Genomic DNA, 20094 nt, shown 5'->3' on the forward strand with positions numbered 1-20094 from the left:
CACACACACACACACACACACACACTTATTTACTGAGTTCCAACTGTGTGCCAATCTCTATTGTTAAGAGCTAGGGTCATAAAATAAATAAGTAGCCCTATTTTTAAAGATTTAAATATTAATAATGATAGATACCAATGTGTTGTAAAATTATATATGTACCATTTCCTTACTTTCTCATTTTGCTTGCTTTTCTGCCAGGATCCTGGCATTACCAGAAAACTCTTGTAGCAATATTTGGTTATGATGTCATTCTCCATAATAGCTAATAATTATACCTATCATTTACTGAGTTCTTATTATATGACAAGTGCTGTTCTGAGCACTTTACAGTCATTAACTTATTAAATCATTGTAATAACCTCTGAAGGTAGTCATCATTATTATCCCCATTTTTCCGTTGAGGTAACTGAGGCACACAGAAGTGAGGTAAATTGCTCAGTGTCAAGCAGCTAACAGTAAGTGGAGCAGTCAGGACTTGAATTCAGGCAGGCTGGTCTATAACTTCCTTCATTAACTCTTACTCTCCTGTCTGTTACCATGACCTTTCACTTAGATCATGGATCAGAACTATTGCTCATTTGATGTTTTCTTGTGATAGTGACCTTAGTGCTGATGCCACACATCAGCGCTAAATTGAATGTAATGGCAAAACAAAAACATGCAAAGCTTCAGATGTTGGTGAAGTACCTAAGCAATATTTGTATATCTTCCTATACATTATATTTTGCAAAAAAAAAAAAAAAAAGGTGCAAAGCCTGGAAACCCTAATGATTTCACTAAATGTTTGATACATAAGTTGAAACAATCCTAAACAATATAATTTGATAATTTTTCTCTTTCTCATCTATCACTGATGACTAGTGTGCTCCCAGCTCAGCAAGAGCACATTAAGCCAAATAGAAAAAGAAACTGGCACACATGAGATTCATTTCCAACTAACACTTGTAGAGACCTGCATTTCTATCACTGATAGATGTGTTGTGAATATATACTGCACATCCCTGGCCCACTGGCTGCCTGGGATCTGACCTGGTCAGTGAATTCTTTTATTTCATAGCCATTACTTCATTTCATTGTTCTCAGTTGTTTCTGCTTTCCTTTCGTGTTATTTTTACAAATTCTTACTGAGCCTCTGGTAAATGAGAACTTGATCAATGGAATATTTGAAGATATATTCAATGACAGAACAACTTCATTTTCATTCTTTTAAAATGGTGGATAGGATAGTCTGAAAACTGCAACTCCAGAGAAATATGGGATGTTATGTAACACACTCCTCTTTTAATGCATATTTGAGTTTTCAAAATGTAAAGGACTGCAACATCAAGAATGAACCCTGATGTGATCTAGGGGTTTTGAGTAATAATACTGTGTTAATGTTGGTTTATTGATTATTATAAAAGTAACACTTTGATGGAGGATGTTGCTAATGGAGGAGACTATGCATTTGTGGGGTTGTGGACATATGGGAAGTGTCTGTACCTTCTGTTCAGTTTTTGCCATGCACCTGAAACTGGTCTAAAAAAAACAAAGATTATTTTGTTTCAAAAAAGACGTAATGGAAGTCTTGGGGGACCACATATGACAAAAGAACTAAAAACCATAGTGGAGAGATCCTGCTAATTATATTGCTCTACTGAGGGGATTTGCCAATAGAAATAATTAATACTCTTAGCTTTGAATTATTATTTAGGGATAGTGGGAAAGTCTTTAGGCCTGCCAAGGTGAAAAGTTAAAAGGGAGACACACTCAACACACATTACACTAACATTTTCTAAAGACTATTTTTTCTGTGAAAAGATATTACAAAGAAAGTTAAGTCACAGCCTGGGTTCTGGGCAGGAAAAAAAGTTCTTCCGAGAATTTGATCCATGAGTAATACATTCGGATGAGCCTGAGGTTCAAAGGTATACTGTCCATATGATGAAAGGAACACGAACAAACAAAAATTAACTGAAAATGGTACTTATTTTCAGGTCTACTTTAAGCATTTTAAAATGATTGTGGTGTGGCTGAGAAAAGCAAATACCAATTCTCTCAGAATGAATATAGTAACACTTATGCATAAATGATTCTCATGCATAAAGTTCTGTAAAGAATGAGCTCACAATTATAAAACACAAAGGAAAATAAATCGCCATGAACAAAAGTCAGTAGCACTGAATATCAAAGATTTGTGATAATGCAATTGAGTTCTAGGTCCAGAGAATACATATTATTCTCAAGAATATCAACAAAATCAGTGATGCAAAAAATATTAAAAGATGTTTTGAAATTTATCAATACATTTCCCTGTAACTCAATGGTCAAAGAAAAAACCAAAATGGAGCCTTGAAAATACCTAGAACTGAATAATACCAAAATATTGTCCCTGACAATATAAGGGTTACTATTAGAGTCTTACTTAGATTGAAATGTTTTATATATATGGTATTTTAGGATATTATGTATTTTAGAACATTATACATTCAAGTTATATAAAATTATATAATTCTATATGATATTATATAAAATATATATAAGATACTAAATATATATCTAAGTATAAATATATATATATTTAGAATATACAGTAAAACTTTGGACTATAAGTAATGTGGTTTGCGAGTGTCCCACAAGACGAGCAAACATTTTTAATACATTTTAACGTGGTAAATGAGCAATGTCTTGAAATACGAGTAGTTTGTTTCCAGAAGCAAACCAAGGTATTACTGTGTATATTATTTTAGAAGAGAAGGGCTAAAAATGAATCAGCTAATTGTCCAAAGTAACAAGCTGGCAAAAACAAACAACGAACATAGAAACCCCACCAATCCAAAGAAAGTAAAAAAATAAAATAATGAAAATTAGAGTAGAATGCAAAGATAAATTGGAAAAAGTCAACAAAACCAAAATTTGCTTTTTTATAAAGATAAAGGAACTAGACAAACCTATGAACAAGAAAAAAGAGAGATGACACAAGCATGTAATATTAAGAATTAAAAAGGTGAAGCAAACACAGAGAAAGTCAAAATTATAAAAATACAAAACTAATGCAATATAATGATGAACTTGATAAAGATAACTTGAAAGTTTACATTAAATGAAGGATTTTCTAAAATATAACCTACTAAAAATATATCAGTAAGTGATAAATCCCTAGAATGGATTTATGACCAGATATTAAATTCATTATATACACACACATATTGACACAACTTCACAGACTAAATGGTTTTAGTGTTAGGTTCTACCACACTTGCAAGGAACTGTTAAGTACTAACACAAACTGTCTTAGAAAATAAAGAATTGGCATTGAATTACTAAGTTTATAAAGGTTAATAACTTTGATATCAAAACTACATAAAGACAGTATGAGAAAACATCATTAGAGGTCAGTCTCTACTAATGAACATATGTCCAAATATTTTAAAATATTAACAAGCTAAATTCATCAACTAATATGTAAATGTATAAATTTGTCTAGATGAATTTATGTTTAGCACAGGAATTTCAAGGATATATATGCATTCAACAAACCATTATTGTAATTTACCACATTAACAGATAAAAGGGGGAAAACGATTGCTCTTCTCAAATACACAAAAATCTTACAATAAAATTCAAATACCACTGATGGGACAAAATATTTAGTGAATTAGGAATAGAAGGATAGGACGAAATATCCTTATCTTGATAAATAGTATCTAACAAACCTTGATGGTAAAAGGCAACAGGAAAACTCTTTTAAACAGGAACAAGACAAGGAAGTTCTTGATTATCACAACAATTTCACTTAGTATTGATGGCTTTATCTGAGCAATAAGACAATCATTTAGTATCATTGGTAAGTAATATGATAGAAAGGAAATATGATTATTTACAGATAATGTATTTGTCTACACAGAAAGCAAAAGAATCTTCAATCAAATCATAATTGTGTAGCAAGTTTTTAAACATATGCATATAAATTTCCACTCAGATTTTTTTGTTGCTCACTGTCAAACTTCTTGAAAGAACTCTTTACATACCGTATTTCTATTTCTTAATTTCTTATTTATTCACCAATATAGTTTAGTATGACTTCTGCCCCATTCCTTTCTATAAAATGATTAATCTTCATTTTACTTGATTTCTTAGTAGCATTTGACATTATTGACTACTTCTTTGAAACACTTTCCTGTTTTGCCATGTAATGCCACACTCCTAAATGACCAGCCACATTTCTCTTCTTCCTGAACTCTAAATGTAGGAGTTCCTCTTTCTCTCCTCTCCATGTTCTCTACCCTAAGAAATATCAATCCTAAGGATTTAAATACAGCATGTATTAAATAACTCCCAAATTTAGTTCTCATGCCACTAACATTTATGAATAAAGTGAATATAAAAAATATAATTTGATTTCTATAGTCCAATAACAGTTAAAATAAAAAAATTTAAATTATTCAATATATAAATAACAAAAATAAATAAACATGTCCAACAAAATATATGTAAGACCTTTGTGCTAAAAATTAAAAATTTTAGGGTTGGCCGGTTAGCTCAGTCGGTTAGAGTGTGAGCTCTGACCGACAAGGTTGCCAGTTTGATTCCCACATGGGCCAGTGAGCTGCGCCCTCCACACCTAGGTTGAAGACAAAGACTTGAGCTGAGCTGCCGCTGAGCTGCTGGTGGGCAGCCGGATGGCTCAGTTGGCTAGAGTGCATGCTCTTAACAAGATTGTCGTTTCGAGTCCCACATGGGATGATGTGCTGTGTCCCCCCAAAACTAGATTGAAAAAAAAAATAACGGTGACTGGACTTGGAGCTGAGCTGCGCCCTCCACAACTAGATTGAAGGACAACTACTTGGAGCTGATGGGTCCTGGAAAAAACACACTGCTACCCAATGCAAATTTTTTTTAAAAATTAAAAACTTTATTGAGAGATATTGAAGAAGACCTAAATAAATGAAAAAATATACTATGTTAATGGATAAAAATACCAATTAGTGTAAAGATGCAAGTTTTACCTAAATTACTTTATAAAATCAATGTAATTTCAATCAAAACTCTAACTTTTTTGGGGAGGGGATGTCAGAACTGCAAACTTTTTCTAGAAGAACAATAGACCACCATAGTTCAGATTAAGGAAGTAAAAGACTATACCTTACCAAATATCAAGGCTTATTATAAAAGCATGATAATTAAGATGTTATGGTAAGTCTGCAACTATATTTTTCATAGGTTTCATGATAGTTTTCAGATTTTCAGGATTCTGCTGTATTGCTTAACTGTCTTACATAAATGATATGTTTATAAGGCATCTAACTACACTCAATAATAAGGGATAAGAGCATATGCCTTGTGAACAAAGTTAGAACTTTTCTTTAGCAGGGGACAGAATCCCATGGATGTTGGGCTTTTACTCTATTAAGTACCTAGCAAAGAGTAACAAACAGAATAAAAAGCCTAGAAACAAAAAGACACACCTATACAAAAGATCACTTATGACAAGCTTCCATTACAAGTAAGTGGGAAATGGATGGACTGTTCAACAAATATTGCTAAGCTATGCATTCTTGAGAAAGTATTAATTCTATGTATATACAACACAACTCTCCATCACTAAGATAATGAATACTAAAGTGGACCATATTTATAGTTATATGTTCCTTAATGACAGGGATATGTTTTGAGAAATGCATTGTTAGGTGATTTCCTCATTGTGCGACCATCATAAAGTGCACTGACACAAACCTAGGCAGTATAGCCCACTACACACCTAGGCTCTATGGTGTAGCGTGTTGCTCCGAGGCTGCAATTGTGTACAGCATGTTACTGCCTACTGCAGGCAATGGTAACACAATGGTATGTGTGCATCTAAACATATCTAAACATAGAAAAGGTACAGTAAAAATACAATATAAAAGATTTAAAAAAACAGTACACCTGTGCACGGCACTTCCCACGAATGGAGTCTATAGGACTGGAAGTTGCATTGGGTGAGTCAGTGAGTGAGTGTGAAGGTCTAGGACATGACTGCACACTACTGTAGACTTTATAAACACTGTACACTTAGGCTACACTAAATTTATTAAAATATTTTTTCAATAATAAATTAACCTTAACTGACTAATTATTTAACTTTATAAACTTTAATTTTTTTAGCTTTTTTAATCTTTTCTAATAACACTTAGCTTAAAACATAAACGTACTGCTATACAAAAATATTTTCTTTCTCTTTATCCTTATTCTATAAATTTTTTCTATTTGTAATTTTTTTTCTTGTTAAACATTTTTGTGAAAAACTAAGACACAAACACATACATTAGCCTACTCCTACATAGGGTCAACATCATCAGTATCACTGTCTCCACCTCTACATCTTGTCCCACTGGAAGGCCGTCAGGGGCTGTCATCTCCTGTGATAACAATACCTTCCTCTAGAATACTTCCTGAGAGTTTTTTGGAGAAGTTGCCATTGTTTTCATAAATAAGTCCATGATGATTTGCTTGGTTTGTTTCTTTTTGTCACCATAGATTTGCTTGGAAGCAGATAATGCACCATGAACATTTCTCTTTGTTAATGAAAACCTTTCGGTGTTGGGGTTCATATTTTCAAACTTTTTAAGGAGCTTGCTGAGGTCTGTAAAATTTTCTGCTAACCTTTTCACTGTGAATTTTATAGGCTTCTTTATTTTTTCTCCTGTATTTTCCTTTTCAATGGAATGAACACAAATGACAGAAAAGAGGTGAACTCTGAAATCAGGAAACCTGGACTCAAAATTTAGCTTTTCTAAGTAGTTTGGTGATAAGTACAAATTGTTTTTTGTCTGAGGTAATTTTATTAATTTTTCAAAAATGTTTTATGTGTTGGAGGTGTTGGAATCCTGGGGTGGGCATTTACTACTCTCTATTATCTTTAAGCTTTCTTCCAGCCTAATAATTCATGTTTCTAAGTACTTTATGTATGCACTAACTGTGTTCTTATCTCTTTACAGTACTATAACGGATAGAGTAAAACCTAATATTGATGGGATTCTGTCCCCTGCTAAAGGAAAGTTCTAATTTTGTTCACAAGGCATATGCTCTCATCTCATATTATTGAGTGTAGTTAGATGTGTTATAAATATACCATTTATATAGGACAGCTAAGCAAGACAACAGAATCCTGAAAATCTGAAAACTATCATGAAGCCTATGAAAAATATAGTTGCAATGTTCTTTTTTCCTCTGAGCAGAAGACTGACTTGTAAGAATTATTTCTTCTCACCTTTGTAATGTCATCATACTCTTTATTTATGTTTTTCCCACTTACTCTTTTATCCCTCAAAAACAATCAGGGATTGAACCCATCTAACTGTATAAACACATGCACTAGCGTCCCCAAGGCTGGAGGGTGTTATGGGAAGAGAATTGCCCTCTCAATGGCTCTCTCAAACCGATTTCCACCTGTTCGGCAGCATGTGCCTGCAGTGTGTGGTGGAACTAAAGAACCTAGGTGGGAAATTTCCATATTCTAAGTGGATGCTGAATCTGATTTCAGTGTGGGAGTATTTTCTACTCATTGATAACTTAGGCAGATGGCTTTCCCAGAGCAGTCGAAACATGTTTTTTTCATAACAGGCTACTGAAACTAGCAAAAATTCTAAGAAAGAAAAATAAAACCCACAAATCAACACAGTCACACCTTAGAGTCACTCTAATTAAGAAATAACTCTTGTGACTTACCCTAACATGGAACCAGTAGATCATATAAGCTCAGGTAAAGGCAATGAAATGTGAGGTAAACTATGTGAATGAGCTACACATTTTCCCTCAAGAACAGAGTGCGTTCTATGCCACAGGTGTTTCAGTAATTGCAGCACATTAGAAATATATCATGTTTAACAGACCTTGTACACACATTTCCACCTGTGTGAGGTGGTGGTCCAATTTCAATACTTCAGGCTGAGTATCAGATATACGTAAGTCCGTGTTGTTTAATAAGGCTTGGCACGCTAAACGAGGCCTGTACCCCGGTCTCCTCCTCGCTCTGCTATTGATTAGTTGTATGGTGGAAGTAAATCACTTGGCCTTAGCATGTCTACATTTCCTCATGTAAAAGAGCTTAATATTACAGAAGAGTTTTGCAGACCCTTTATGAGAAGTAAAACTTTGATTCTCCCTCAACTAGATGAAAATTAAAAATGTAAATGTAAACTCTCTATTCCAGAAAGAACATCTGGGTGATTAACTTTTGGATCAATATTCTGACAAAAGAGGAGTGGATTGTAAAAGTACAAAGGAATTGTATTATAATGCTGTTATATCACCTGAATTCCTGTAGAAACCCTCAACTCTATGTATTCCACTAGAAGTAAAATGCCAATGAGAAAACTCAGGACACGGCATTAGATGTTACAATATCATAGTATAGTGCATTATCTATTTACAAAATATAATCTGCCTGCCTTATTAAATGTTTTAAAATCAATTTACATAAAATAAAAGACATGAGACGATCCAACTAAAAATACAAGGTCAAAATCACATAAAAGGAAGAAAAGAAGTACATCAAAAATATACTTCGATCAAAAACATTACATTTAACTATGCATTTCTTGGTAACTAAGGTACAAGGGTACTGAAAGTGGTTATATGATTCTTGCTGCCAAAGAGAACAATAGTGGTTTTTTTGTTTGTTTGTTTGTTTTTTAAGATTTTTATTGGGGAATTGGGGGATGGGAACAGTGCTGGGGAATTGGGGGAAGGGGAACAGACAAGTTGCTGTCCTTCTGTTCTTCAGTCTAGTGGAAGATGTCGCTTCACCGGCCCAAGGTGGCACCATCATCGCGCTCTTCCCAGGCGAGGCAGATCAGTCACCGGCTTCTGGACGGCCGCTCACTGCGGCTGATGGCCGCTCACGCTGGCTGCCAGCCACACACAGTAGCCCATGGCAACCCACTGCAGCAGGGGATGCAGCCTACGCCGTCGCTGGTGACTCACCCGCCGCCCAGCTCCAAGTGGAGCTGTTGCTCAGCATCTTAGCTGTGGAGGGCAGCGTCGCTGGCCCTCATATGTGGGATCCGAACTGGGGCCCTCTGGCATCCCAAGCCAGCTCTTAACCGACGCGCCACTCGGCCGGCCCGAAGAATAGTGTTTTTACAAGTAAAGTAAATATGTTATCATGGTTCAGGTTTGTCATTTCCTTATGTTCTTACACAAGAAACATTAAAAATATTTTCCCCAAAATTTTCTAGACTTGTAACTTAAATCTATATTTTGTGACAAATTCAATAACTGGCTCCAATTTCACACCCTGTTTTAAAATGCTTGTCTTTCGCCATGCAATTTTGAAGTTCCCAACTATTCTAACTCTGACCTCAGTCACAGGACTGCTTTAGCCACAAGATTTAGCAAACGCAATATACACAGAGGCTTTTAAAGTGTTTGTGTGATTGTGCTGGCTTTCCTGAGTCTCTGCCAGTGCCGTGAAGACACGCCTTGGGTAGATAAGAGAGATGAAAAGCAGGCCAAGTTGCCCTGGTGTCCACAGCAGGGCTCTCTGAGATGAGCCACCAGTAGCCAAACCCTGGACCTACGTAAGAGCACAACCAGGATCAGTGAAGCTGTCTAGCCAACTACAAGGGATGTTTAAGCTCACTGTTTTATGCCACTGGGGTTTGTGTGGTAGTTGATTTGGCAGCAAGTGCTAACTGATGTGTACACATCCATATCTGAGGCTTATCTCCCTATAATCATGTGCAAAGGGCTTAATGTGTAAATTTACAAAAGTAGTGTAAGCACATTTGTACTTCACTGACTTTGATCATTGAAATGAGTCACCATCAGGATCATTTGCCTTTTGAGTTATTTTTCTAATCTCTGAGGATGCTTATGCTTTTTTATCCAGACCACATCAGTCTAGGGTCACTGAACAAAAACCTATGAGACACTGACTGAATGGGCAACAATTTGATTTCTGTTCTTCTTTGAAGTATTATCTTTCACCTTGCTGACAGATACTGCTTTTTTATTCCAGGCTGAGGTGTCCGTCAAAGAGCTGGGGATTGGTCTTGGATTGCTTCTCAGGTAAGTTAAATTTGTATAGGGTCTGTTGAAGGGGCCCCATAATCATTTATACATTCACATACCACACTTTACCCACATGGAGAAGATATGGAGGGACCTCGGCCGCAGGCAGGGACCTGGATAAAGTGTCTGCTGTTAATCCCACATTGTTCAGGCCACTTCCCTGTGTAATAGATACACAAGTGGAATAAATGGTTACCATTTGGAGATATAATATAAAGGGGAGTCTATTTAGGGAGGTATGTTGAAATGGATTAACGCTTCCCACTTTCCCCCTGCCATGGCACACCTGGAAAATCAATGTGTTCAGTGTACTACAGTTAACAGAGAAATATGTTACCGTGCATAGTCCACTTGTCCACAGGATCTGGAGACCCCAAAGCCCTATCTTGTGGCCTTTGGGGATGAAGAGATCCACACATGCTTTAGATGTTACCTATTTGCCTAATTATGGTTGAGAACCTCTGGAACAGGTGCCTTCAAAGAACTTCTTGACTTCCCGGTTCTGTAACCTGAGACCCTCTCATGGTTAATGGGGGTAATGTGTAGAGAAAAGCTCATGATACATTCTCCGTGTATTCTAATTTTCTCAAGATACTCTTTAGATTTTCTGGCTCTCTCTCTCCTTTTCTTTTGATCTATGTGACTTTTGTCCCAAAGAATTAAGAGAAGCGAGTGGGCATTTTCTGATGAATAAAAAGACGAAAAGAAAACATTGATGTGAGGACATTTTAATGTAGAGGTTTGTGTTGGACCAGTGTTAGGACTGGAAGGAAAACTAAAGTTCTAAAAGTCAGCTTTGTTAGCTACTTGACCACAGAATTCACTTTAAAAATGATATAAATAAATATATTGTGTAAAAGAAACATAAATATGATTCCCCATACTAGGTCAGATTTACATTTCCCTCAGTGTTAAGATGGAAGCCAGCTTTGCAGTCATTATTATCAAAGGGAAGAAATGGGTTTTCTTTTGGCTTTTCTTTTTTCTTGACTCTGTCCTGGTCACAGAGAATAGAAGGTATAAAAATACGAAGCAAAATATACCCTCATACAACACTCCCAGTAACTAAAAGAGACTTTTAAACATGTTATTTTATTTTTAACGACTATGTCTAGTTTCTCTTGAGTAACTAGATAATTTCATATCTAGAAACCTGCTCCTGATTTGTTAATTGAATATTATAAATCTTAATGGAGTCCTATTGCATATATCTTTAGAAGGACAATATGTATTTTGGTAAAACTGATATTTTGGACCCAGAGGGTCCTTGGCTCAAATTCCATCAGAGAATGCTTATGCTGTGCACCTTCATATGTTATTGGTTAACATGCTCTAATTTTCTTTTTAAAAAACTGATCTTATTGGTGACCCAAAGGTCCTTTCTTGTTTTTCTAGTAACATAAGGAGAAGGTGAGTAGAAAAAGCATGTGACATGAAGGGTAAGTTGCAGGCCTTCTACATTTCGATAAAACAGAACTCTCTCTAGGATTGCGTTTTTTACTCTTGATCTTCCAGTACCTGAAATTTTTAACTTTCCAGGTCTGGGACAAATCTTTTTAATTTTGGTTAGTTGGTGATTCAGTAGCTTTTCATCATATTCGTTTTATTTTATTTTATTTTTTGCCATAATTCCATAATTACTAACATTCTAAAGTCACAATTTTGTATGGAGAGTTTAGGGAGAGATTCTAAAAAGAAATAGGAAGAAACTATTAACATGAATAAACATTCAAAGAAACTTTAATTCTTCTGATGTATTTACCAACTAGCCAAAAAAAGGAGTTTGTTTTAAAACAAAATAAGTCCAAATAGTTACGGTAAGTTGCCCATAAATTATTTTAATAATTCTTGTTGTGGGTTGTGTGTGTGTGTGGAAACAATTATCATGTTAGCACATGATTCATAGCATATATGTTTGTTCAATGCTAATATGTTATTTCTTCCGTATGAGGTTTAACATTCCAGACTGTTTAAAAATATATAAAAGAAGTAATAGGGAAAACATGTGTTCACACACCTTGCTTTGCATAACAATTCATTAAAGCAAAAGAAATATAACCAAATAGGATCAATCTGGTTAGTGCTAATTATTGTTTGGTATGCAACAATCAAAGGAGAAAAATATTTCAATATTTAGACTGGCAGCTTTAATGCTGCAAGATAGATATTTAGTGTGAAAAACACCTGTCGCTAATGTTTCCAATTAATGTAACTTTACAGTAGATCTTTATGAGTCCAAATATAACACCTTTATATTGCCTTATGTGTCTTTAATACCATAAAACCAAAGATAGTCAACGTTAACGTTGATTTACAAATTCTATAATGATTCGGATAGACATTTTTCAACTTTTCTTTCCTTTTTTCTCCTATCCCTAGTCTGCCCTTCCCTTCCTCTCTCTATCATCTCTCTTTAGCAACTGCTTCCCCTCTTTGCTTCCTTGTCCCTTCTTCCTTTATTTTGTTTTGTTTTTTGTTTTAGTATATGAGCAAGGGCAAGTTAAACATTTTTAGATTCATATCTTAAAGATAAAATAATGCTTTGTGTCACTTACTACCTAATAAAATGTAAACTGAGTTCTACTTTTTTTATATCAAAAAGAGGCTGTATTTCACTTTGATAGATTTATATGTTCTTCACATAACAGTAACATAAAATTGGCTACACAGGACAGTTTAATGAAAATGAAACTACAATTTAAATTTCATATTGATTTATTATTTTTACTTGTTTCTCTCTTTATAATTTTTCATACTCAGAAACTTAGAGGGAAAGTGTCTGCTGGATAAAAAAAGAAATTTTTTTAGACATTTTTATCTAGATATTGAAATGTATTGCCAGATAATTGGAAAATTTCCTATAGGTAAAAAGTAAAAAAGAAACACCCTTGGAGATGGATTTAACACAGTGTTTAAACAAAGGTTTTGGTACTTCCAGGGTTCAGCCTCTAAGGCTAGTAGTGTATTGCCAACGGAAAGTACAGAAATAATTATCTCCTCAACTGTGACTATACCCCAAACGCATTTTTTTTTTAGTTTGGTTATTTCAGGTCAAACAATTTTGTTTTGTTCTGTGTGGGCTCTAGGAAGGACCCAGTTACAGTCCTTGATAGAATGGGGACCCCAACCTAGGTCCCTATTTTTTTTTCCATTTTCGTATGTAACAGCACTGAGAATGTGAAGCTGGTGATTAATTGCTGCTCTTAAGCCATGAGTTCTGTGGGATAAGCTTTCTGAGATCTTCTGTGGGATAGAAAGCCCAATACCATAAACACAGATGCTATGCATTTCCCCATCAGTTCCGAAGAGTAAACCACAGCCACAGAACGGCACTACACAGCAAAAATGCAGAAATTTCACGCTCAGAAAGAATGCACTGGGAGGAGGTGGTTTAATAAAATGTCCCGAGTAAAAGGAAGGAAATTAACAGACTTGGATGATAGCTGCAATGAAAGATAAGAAACCTAAAGAGTCTCATGAATACTCAAAATCCAGGGCCCAGCTTCATATGTACTCACTCATTGGTAAGAATCTAAATACTTATGTACCAATAAATTATCTGCTCCAGTTAATATAAGGTGCACTGAAAGCAATTTATAGAAACAACCAAATCATAACTATTCTGGATTGGAAACTTGGATAGAATACTCATGACGACAGAATAGAATAGGGTTAAAACAGTTAACTTACATTTTTTTTCCCTGTATCTACTTTATTGCTTTTCAGTTTGTAGCTGACAGTGTTTACTCTTTGACAAACCATGCTTTCTTAGGGTGTTCTGAGTGGTTAGAACTAGAAAATAAGGAAATCAGAAATCTCACAATTGGGAGCTTGCTTTTTCAACTTTTTCAAATGGGCTTTCACAGAGCAAAACTTTTTAGTTGGATGAAATCTAATTTATCAATTTTCCTTTCATGAATTGTACTTTTGATGACAAGTTTAAGAACTTTTTGCCTAGACTTAGCTCCCTAGTATTTTCTCCTAGTTTTTTCAAAAGTTTTATAGTTTTACATTAATTTCTATAATTCATTTAGAGATATTTTTATACAAAATGTGAAGTTTAGGTAGAGGGGTTTTTTTTGGTTTGTTTGTTTGTTTGTTTGTTTTGGCCTATGTATGTCCAGTTGCTTCAGCGCCATTTTTAGGCTGTATTTCCTCCTTTGAACCTTTGTCAAAATGCATATTTATGTAGCTTTATTTCTGGTTCCCTTATTCTGTTCCATTCATTAATGTGTCTTTTCTCCACCAACACTACACTCTTTTGGTTACTGTTGCTACATAGTAAGCCTTAATATTAATAATTTTTCACACTTATTTTCATTTTTCAAGATAGTTTTAGCTATTTTTAGGACTTGTGCCTTTCCAGATAACTTTCAGATAGGCTTGCCTATTCTACAAAAAGCCTCCTTGGATTTAGACTGAAATTGCATCAAACCTATAGATAAATTTGAGGTGAATTGGCAGCATTGCTAATGTTGAGTTTTCCAATCCATGAACACAAGTCTCTCCATTTATTAGGCCTTCTTTGATTAACTGTATTAGCATTTTATAATTTTCATCATCATCCTGTACATGTTTTGTTAGATTTATACTTACATGCTTTTTTGAGCAATATTAAGTGGTTTTGCATTTTTAAATTTTGTTCTCTATATATTCATTGTTAGTATATAAAAATGCAATTGATTTTTGAGTGTGGATATTGTATCTTACAACATTGCTGAGCTCACTTATTATTTCCAAGAGGTGTGTGTGTGTGTTCCTTCAGATGTTCCATGTAGACTATCATACCATCTGCAAATAGAGTTAGTTTTATTTATTCCTTACTAATATGTATGCTTTTTATTTCTTTTTCTTGCCTTATTGCAAGTGACTAGAACTTTTACTACTATGTTGAAAAAAAAAAGTAAGACATCCTTGCCTTATTCCAGATCTTAGGGGAAAAACATACAATTTTTCACCATTAAGTACAATTATGTATGATGTTAACTGTGTAGTGTTTTGTTTATTTGTTTTTGTTGTTTTGTTTTGTTTTTGTAGATGTTGTTATCAAATTAATTCTCTGTTTCTAGCTTGATGAGATTTTTTAAAATCATAACTTAGTATTGGATTTTTTTCAAGTGTTTTCTCTGTGTCAGTTGTTATGATAGCATGATTTTTCTTTAATTTATTCATATGATGGATTTTATTAGTTGATTTACAGTTATGAACTAGCCTTGCATACTGGAATTAATTTCACTTGGTCAGGGTATATAATTATTTTAATACATTGTTGGATTCAGTTTGCCGATATTTTGTTGCTGAGTTCCTAAAAGATACTGGTCTATAGTTCTGTTTTCTTTGTCCTGTCTTTGTCTGGTTTAGTATACAGGTTATAATGGCCTCCTAAAATGAGTTGAGTATTCCCTCTTGTTTTATTTTCTGGATGATACTGTATAAAATTGGTATTGTTATAATTCTTCTTTAAATTGTAGGTAGAACTCTCCAGGAAGACCATATGGGCTTGGAGATTTCTTTTTCAGGAGCTTTTTAATTACAAATTCTATTTATTTGATGGTTATAGGACTTTTCAGATTGCTTACCTCATTCACCTTGGCTAAGTTTTGATAGTTTGTGGTTTTTGAGAAATCAGTCTACTTCTTCTAAGTTGTTGAATTCACTTTCAACCTACATATATCATTGAATTTGATGTGAGAGTCTTGTAAGCAGCATATAGTTGGATCACATTTTTATTTTATCCACTCAGTCAATTTGTCTCTTGATTGGTACTTAGTCCATTTACATTTGAGATAATTATTGACATGTTAGTGCTTACATCTGACATTTGTTTTGTGTTTTCTATTTAGTTTTCTCTGCTATGTGTTAATCTGTTTACCTTTTCCTGTATGCATGTGAATTATTTAAACAGTTTTTAGGATTTCATCTTGTTTTATTTGAAATGTTTTTGGGTGTATCTGTTTGCATAGTTTTCATAGTTGTTGAATGGGTATTACAATATACACATATGATTTATAAAAGTCTATTAGTATGAGCATTTTACTGCTCAGAGTGAAGTATAAAAACCTCACCTCTATTTAGATCCACTTACCTTCTCCTCTTCTAAATAGCATTGTTTTAGATATCACATTCAGTAGTGCCCCCTTATTCTGGTGGATACATCCAAGACCTGCAGTGGATACCTGAAACCATCAATAGTACTGACCCCTATTTATACTATGATTTTTTATACACATATGCCTATGATAAAGCTTAATATAAATTAGGCACAGCAAGAGATTAACAACAAAAACTAATAATAAAATAGAGTAATTCTAACAGTATACTGTAATAAAAGTTACATGAATATGCTTTCTCTCTCTCTCTCTCTCTCTCTCTCTCTCTCTCTCTCTCTCAAAATATCTTATTGTTCTCCCTCTTCTTCTTGTAAGATGATGATAAAATAATGTGAGATGATAAAATGCCTACATGAGATGAAATAAGGTGACTGACCTAGCAGGCATTGTGGTGTAGCATTATATTACTATTCATCTTCTGACAATACATCAGAAGGACAATCATTTGCTTTGAGTACTTCTGTGTCATTCCTCCATGATGATGTGGATGGTTGGATATCAGGAGTGGATATTCAGTAGATAGTTGGGATCCTCAGTAGTTGAAGGTGAGTTTTTTGTTGTCGTTGTTGTTGCTGTTGTTGGGTGCCAAAACTTTTGGGTACATTGTAATAGGAAGTTGTGTCTTTCTTTTTAACTCATCAAAGTGTTGCTGCAAAGTTGTAATTCTTCGGTGACCATAGGTGACTTTAATGCTGTGTTCCATCCAAGGATTATATTCCATAATTTTTTTTGTAAAATAAGGTTACTTGAACACAAACACTGCAATACCACAATAGTTGATCTGATAACTGAGACAGCTACTAAATGACTAATGGAGCAGGAGCATATGCAGCATGAAGACGCTGGACAAAGTAATGATTCACGTCCTGGATGGGATGGAGTACGATTACATGAGATTTTGTCACACTACTCAGAATGGCGGGCAATTTAAAACTTATGAATTGTTTATTTCTGGAATTTTCCATTTAAATTTTTGGACTTCAGTTGACCATGGATAACAGCAACTTCAGATAAAAGGGAACTACTGTACAGTTAAAATTTTTATTTCAATCATCAATCCTTCCTTTCTGTACTTTAAGATTCCTTTATTGTTTCTTTTCTGTTTAAAGGACTTCAGTCTTTAAGGGTAAGTCTGTTAGAATTCAATTCTTTTTATTTTGGTCTTTCTACCTCTTTCTTCCTGAACAATATTTTTTCCAGATATAGAATTCATAGTTGACAGTTATTTTTTTTCAACACTTGAAAAATATTGTGCTCCTTTCTTGTGACCTATATAGTTTTAGATGAGTAATCTGATAGATTGCCTAGACATAATTTTTCTCGGGCTGCTTTTAAAATATCTTTTTCTTTATCTTTAGTCTTCAAACTTTAATCACAATATGTATTTGTGTATATCTCTTTGGGTTAAATCTGTTCAGAGTTTGCTCAATTTCTTGGATCTGAAAGTTGTGTCTTTTACTAAATTTGGGAAACTATTTCTTCAAATACTCATTTGACTCTACTTTCTTTCTTCTCTCCCTCTCAGACTCTGATAATACAAATGTTAGATCTTTCATTATTGCCCCACAGTTTCCTGAGGCTTTGTTCATGTCTTTTCAGTCTATTTTATCTCTGTTTAAATTAAGTAAATTCTATTGATCTGTACTCAAATTCACTGATTCTATCCTCTGTCATCTATTCTACTATTGAGACCATCTAATGAGTTTTGTATTCTTTAAATTTATATATTTTTTACAGTTCTATAGTTTCTGATTGGTTCTTTCTTATAATTTCTACTTCTTTGCTGGCTTTTCTTATTTTTTCATTTGTTTCAAGCTAACTTATAATTGATTGTTCAAGTACTTTTATGCATGCTGCTCTAAAATGCTTGTCAGACAATTCCGACATCTAATTGATATCAGTATTGATATCAGTTAATTGTCTTATCACATTCAAGTTGTGATTTTCTTAGTTCTTTGTATGACAGCGGTTTTTATTGTATCTTGGACATTTTATCTATTATGTTAGGAGACTCTGAGTCATGCTTAAATATTTTACTTTAGTAGACAGTCACCATGTTTAGGTTTAGCACATGAATCTTGCCCTACCTAGTTTTATAGGCTGTGGTCCAAAAGCAGTTTATATTTCTGAATCCTTGTGGTGCTGTTTTGGGTTGCTTGATTTATCTGGTGCTGTTGGTTTATCTGGCACAGTCTCTGCTGAGACTGTCTGAAAAGAGATTTTCCTGGCCAGGGGGCTGGGTGTTTCTCTGTAGGGAAAGAACAGGTAGAGTTTTCCTATAGGTGTTTCCCTACTGTGTTGGTGTCTCATTGCAGAGGAGGAAAGCTTGACCCCCAGGATCAAGGAGGCTCCCTAGATGAGGCCGCCTGCTGTAGCTGGGTCTTTTCTGCCATCTCACCCTCCCAGCTTGGTTTGATATCTTGTAGTGGAAAAAGAGAGTCTCAAGTTTGACAGCGAAGGGAGCGCCTCCCCTTCTCACTTATTTCTGGCAGTGTTCCCAATTAATTGACCTTACTGGTGGTCATATAGGGCTCATCTGATGTTGTCAGAGGGACTTCCATTTGAGTTAGGGAAGGAATGATCTAATTAGGATGCTTTCTGTTGCTAGGTTTGGAGAAAGGAAATGACATATCTGGGTGGCCTTTCTTTGTTAGGTGGGGGACAAAAATACCCTATGATGTTGTTCCTCCAACTCTGGGGTCCCACGCCAGCTCACCTTTTAGCTCACCTTTCATGAGTTGTCCTTTGTGTCATTTCCATGGTTTATAGTGGTGCTTTATGGGGACAAACAATAGAAAATGGGTCTATGCCATCTTGTTTCTGACACTATTTTTTGCATTTAAAAAAACAAACTTTTTTTGAGAAGTTTTAGGCTTACAGAAAAATTAAGCCTAAAGTCCACAGAGACCCCTATATACTTCTTCATCACCCCTTTTCCATATTATTGACATCTTTCATTGGTGTGGTACATTTGTATGATTGATGAACTAGTATTATTGATACTCTGTTATTAACTAAATTTGACAGTTTACATTGGGGTTTATTTTTTGTGTTGCACAATTCATGGATTTTGACAAACTATGTAATCACATATATATCAGTATCATAAAGAATGATACTGAATCATAGAGAATGCTCTAAATGTCCTCTGTACTACTCTACCTATGTATTTCTTCCTTCATCTAAACTTCTGGCAACCACTGATATTTTCACTGCTTCCATATTTTTCCATTTCCATAATGTCATATAGTTGGAATCATATCGTATGTAACCTTTTCAAATTGATTTCTTTCACTTAACAATGTGCACTTGTTTCCTCCATTTTTTTCCATAGCTTGATGACTCATTTGTACCACAGTTTGTTCATCTGTTTACCTATTAAAGGACATCTTTGTTGCTTTCAAGTTTTGGCAATTATTAATAAAGATGCTATAAACATTTATGTGAAGGTTTTGTGTGTGTGTGTGTGTGTGTGTGTGTGTGTGTGTGTGTGTTTAGATTTGATTGGGGAATCAGGGAAGGGGAACAGAAAAGTTGCTGTCTTTTTGTTCTTCAACCTAGTTGTGGAGGACATCGCTTCACTGGCCCATGTTGGTATTATCTTTGCGCTCTTCCCGGGTGAGGCAATCGGTCACCAGCCAATGGACGGCCGCTCACTGTGGCTCTTGGCAGCTCATGCCGGCTGTTGGCTGCTTGCGCTGGCTGCCAGCCACTCACGTAGCTCACGGCAGCCCACTGCAGCCCCACTGCAGCCTACGCTGTTGTCAGTGACTCACGGCAGCCCAGCTCCAGGTTGAGCTGTTGTTCACCATCTTAGTTGTAGAGGGCGCAGCATCGTTGGCCCTCATGTGGGATCCAAACCGGAGTCCTACTGCTCAGAGCTGACATCCCAAGTCAGCTCTTAACCAACACGCCACTCAGCCGGCCCTATATGAAGGTTTTTGTG

This window comes from Hipposideros armiger, unplaced genomic scaffold, assembly GCF_001890085.2.
Source record: "Hipposideros armiger isolate ML-2016 unplaced genomic scaffold, ASM189008v1 scaffold_259, whole genome shotgun sequence".
Taxonomy (NCBI): Eukaryota; Metazoa; Chordata; class Mammalia; order Chiroptera; family Hipposideridae; genus Hipposideros; species Hipposideros armiger.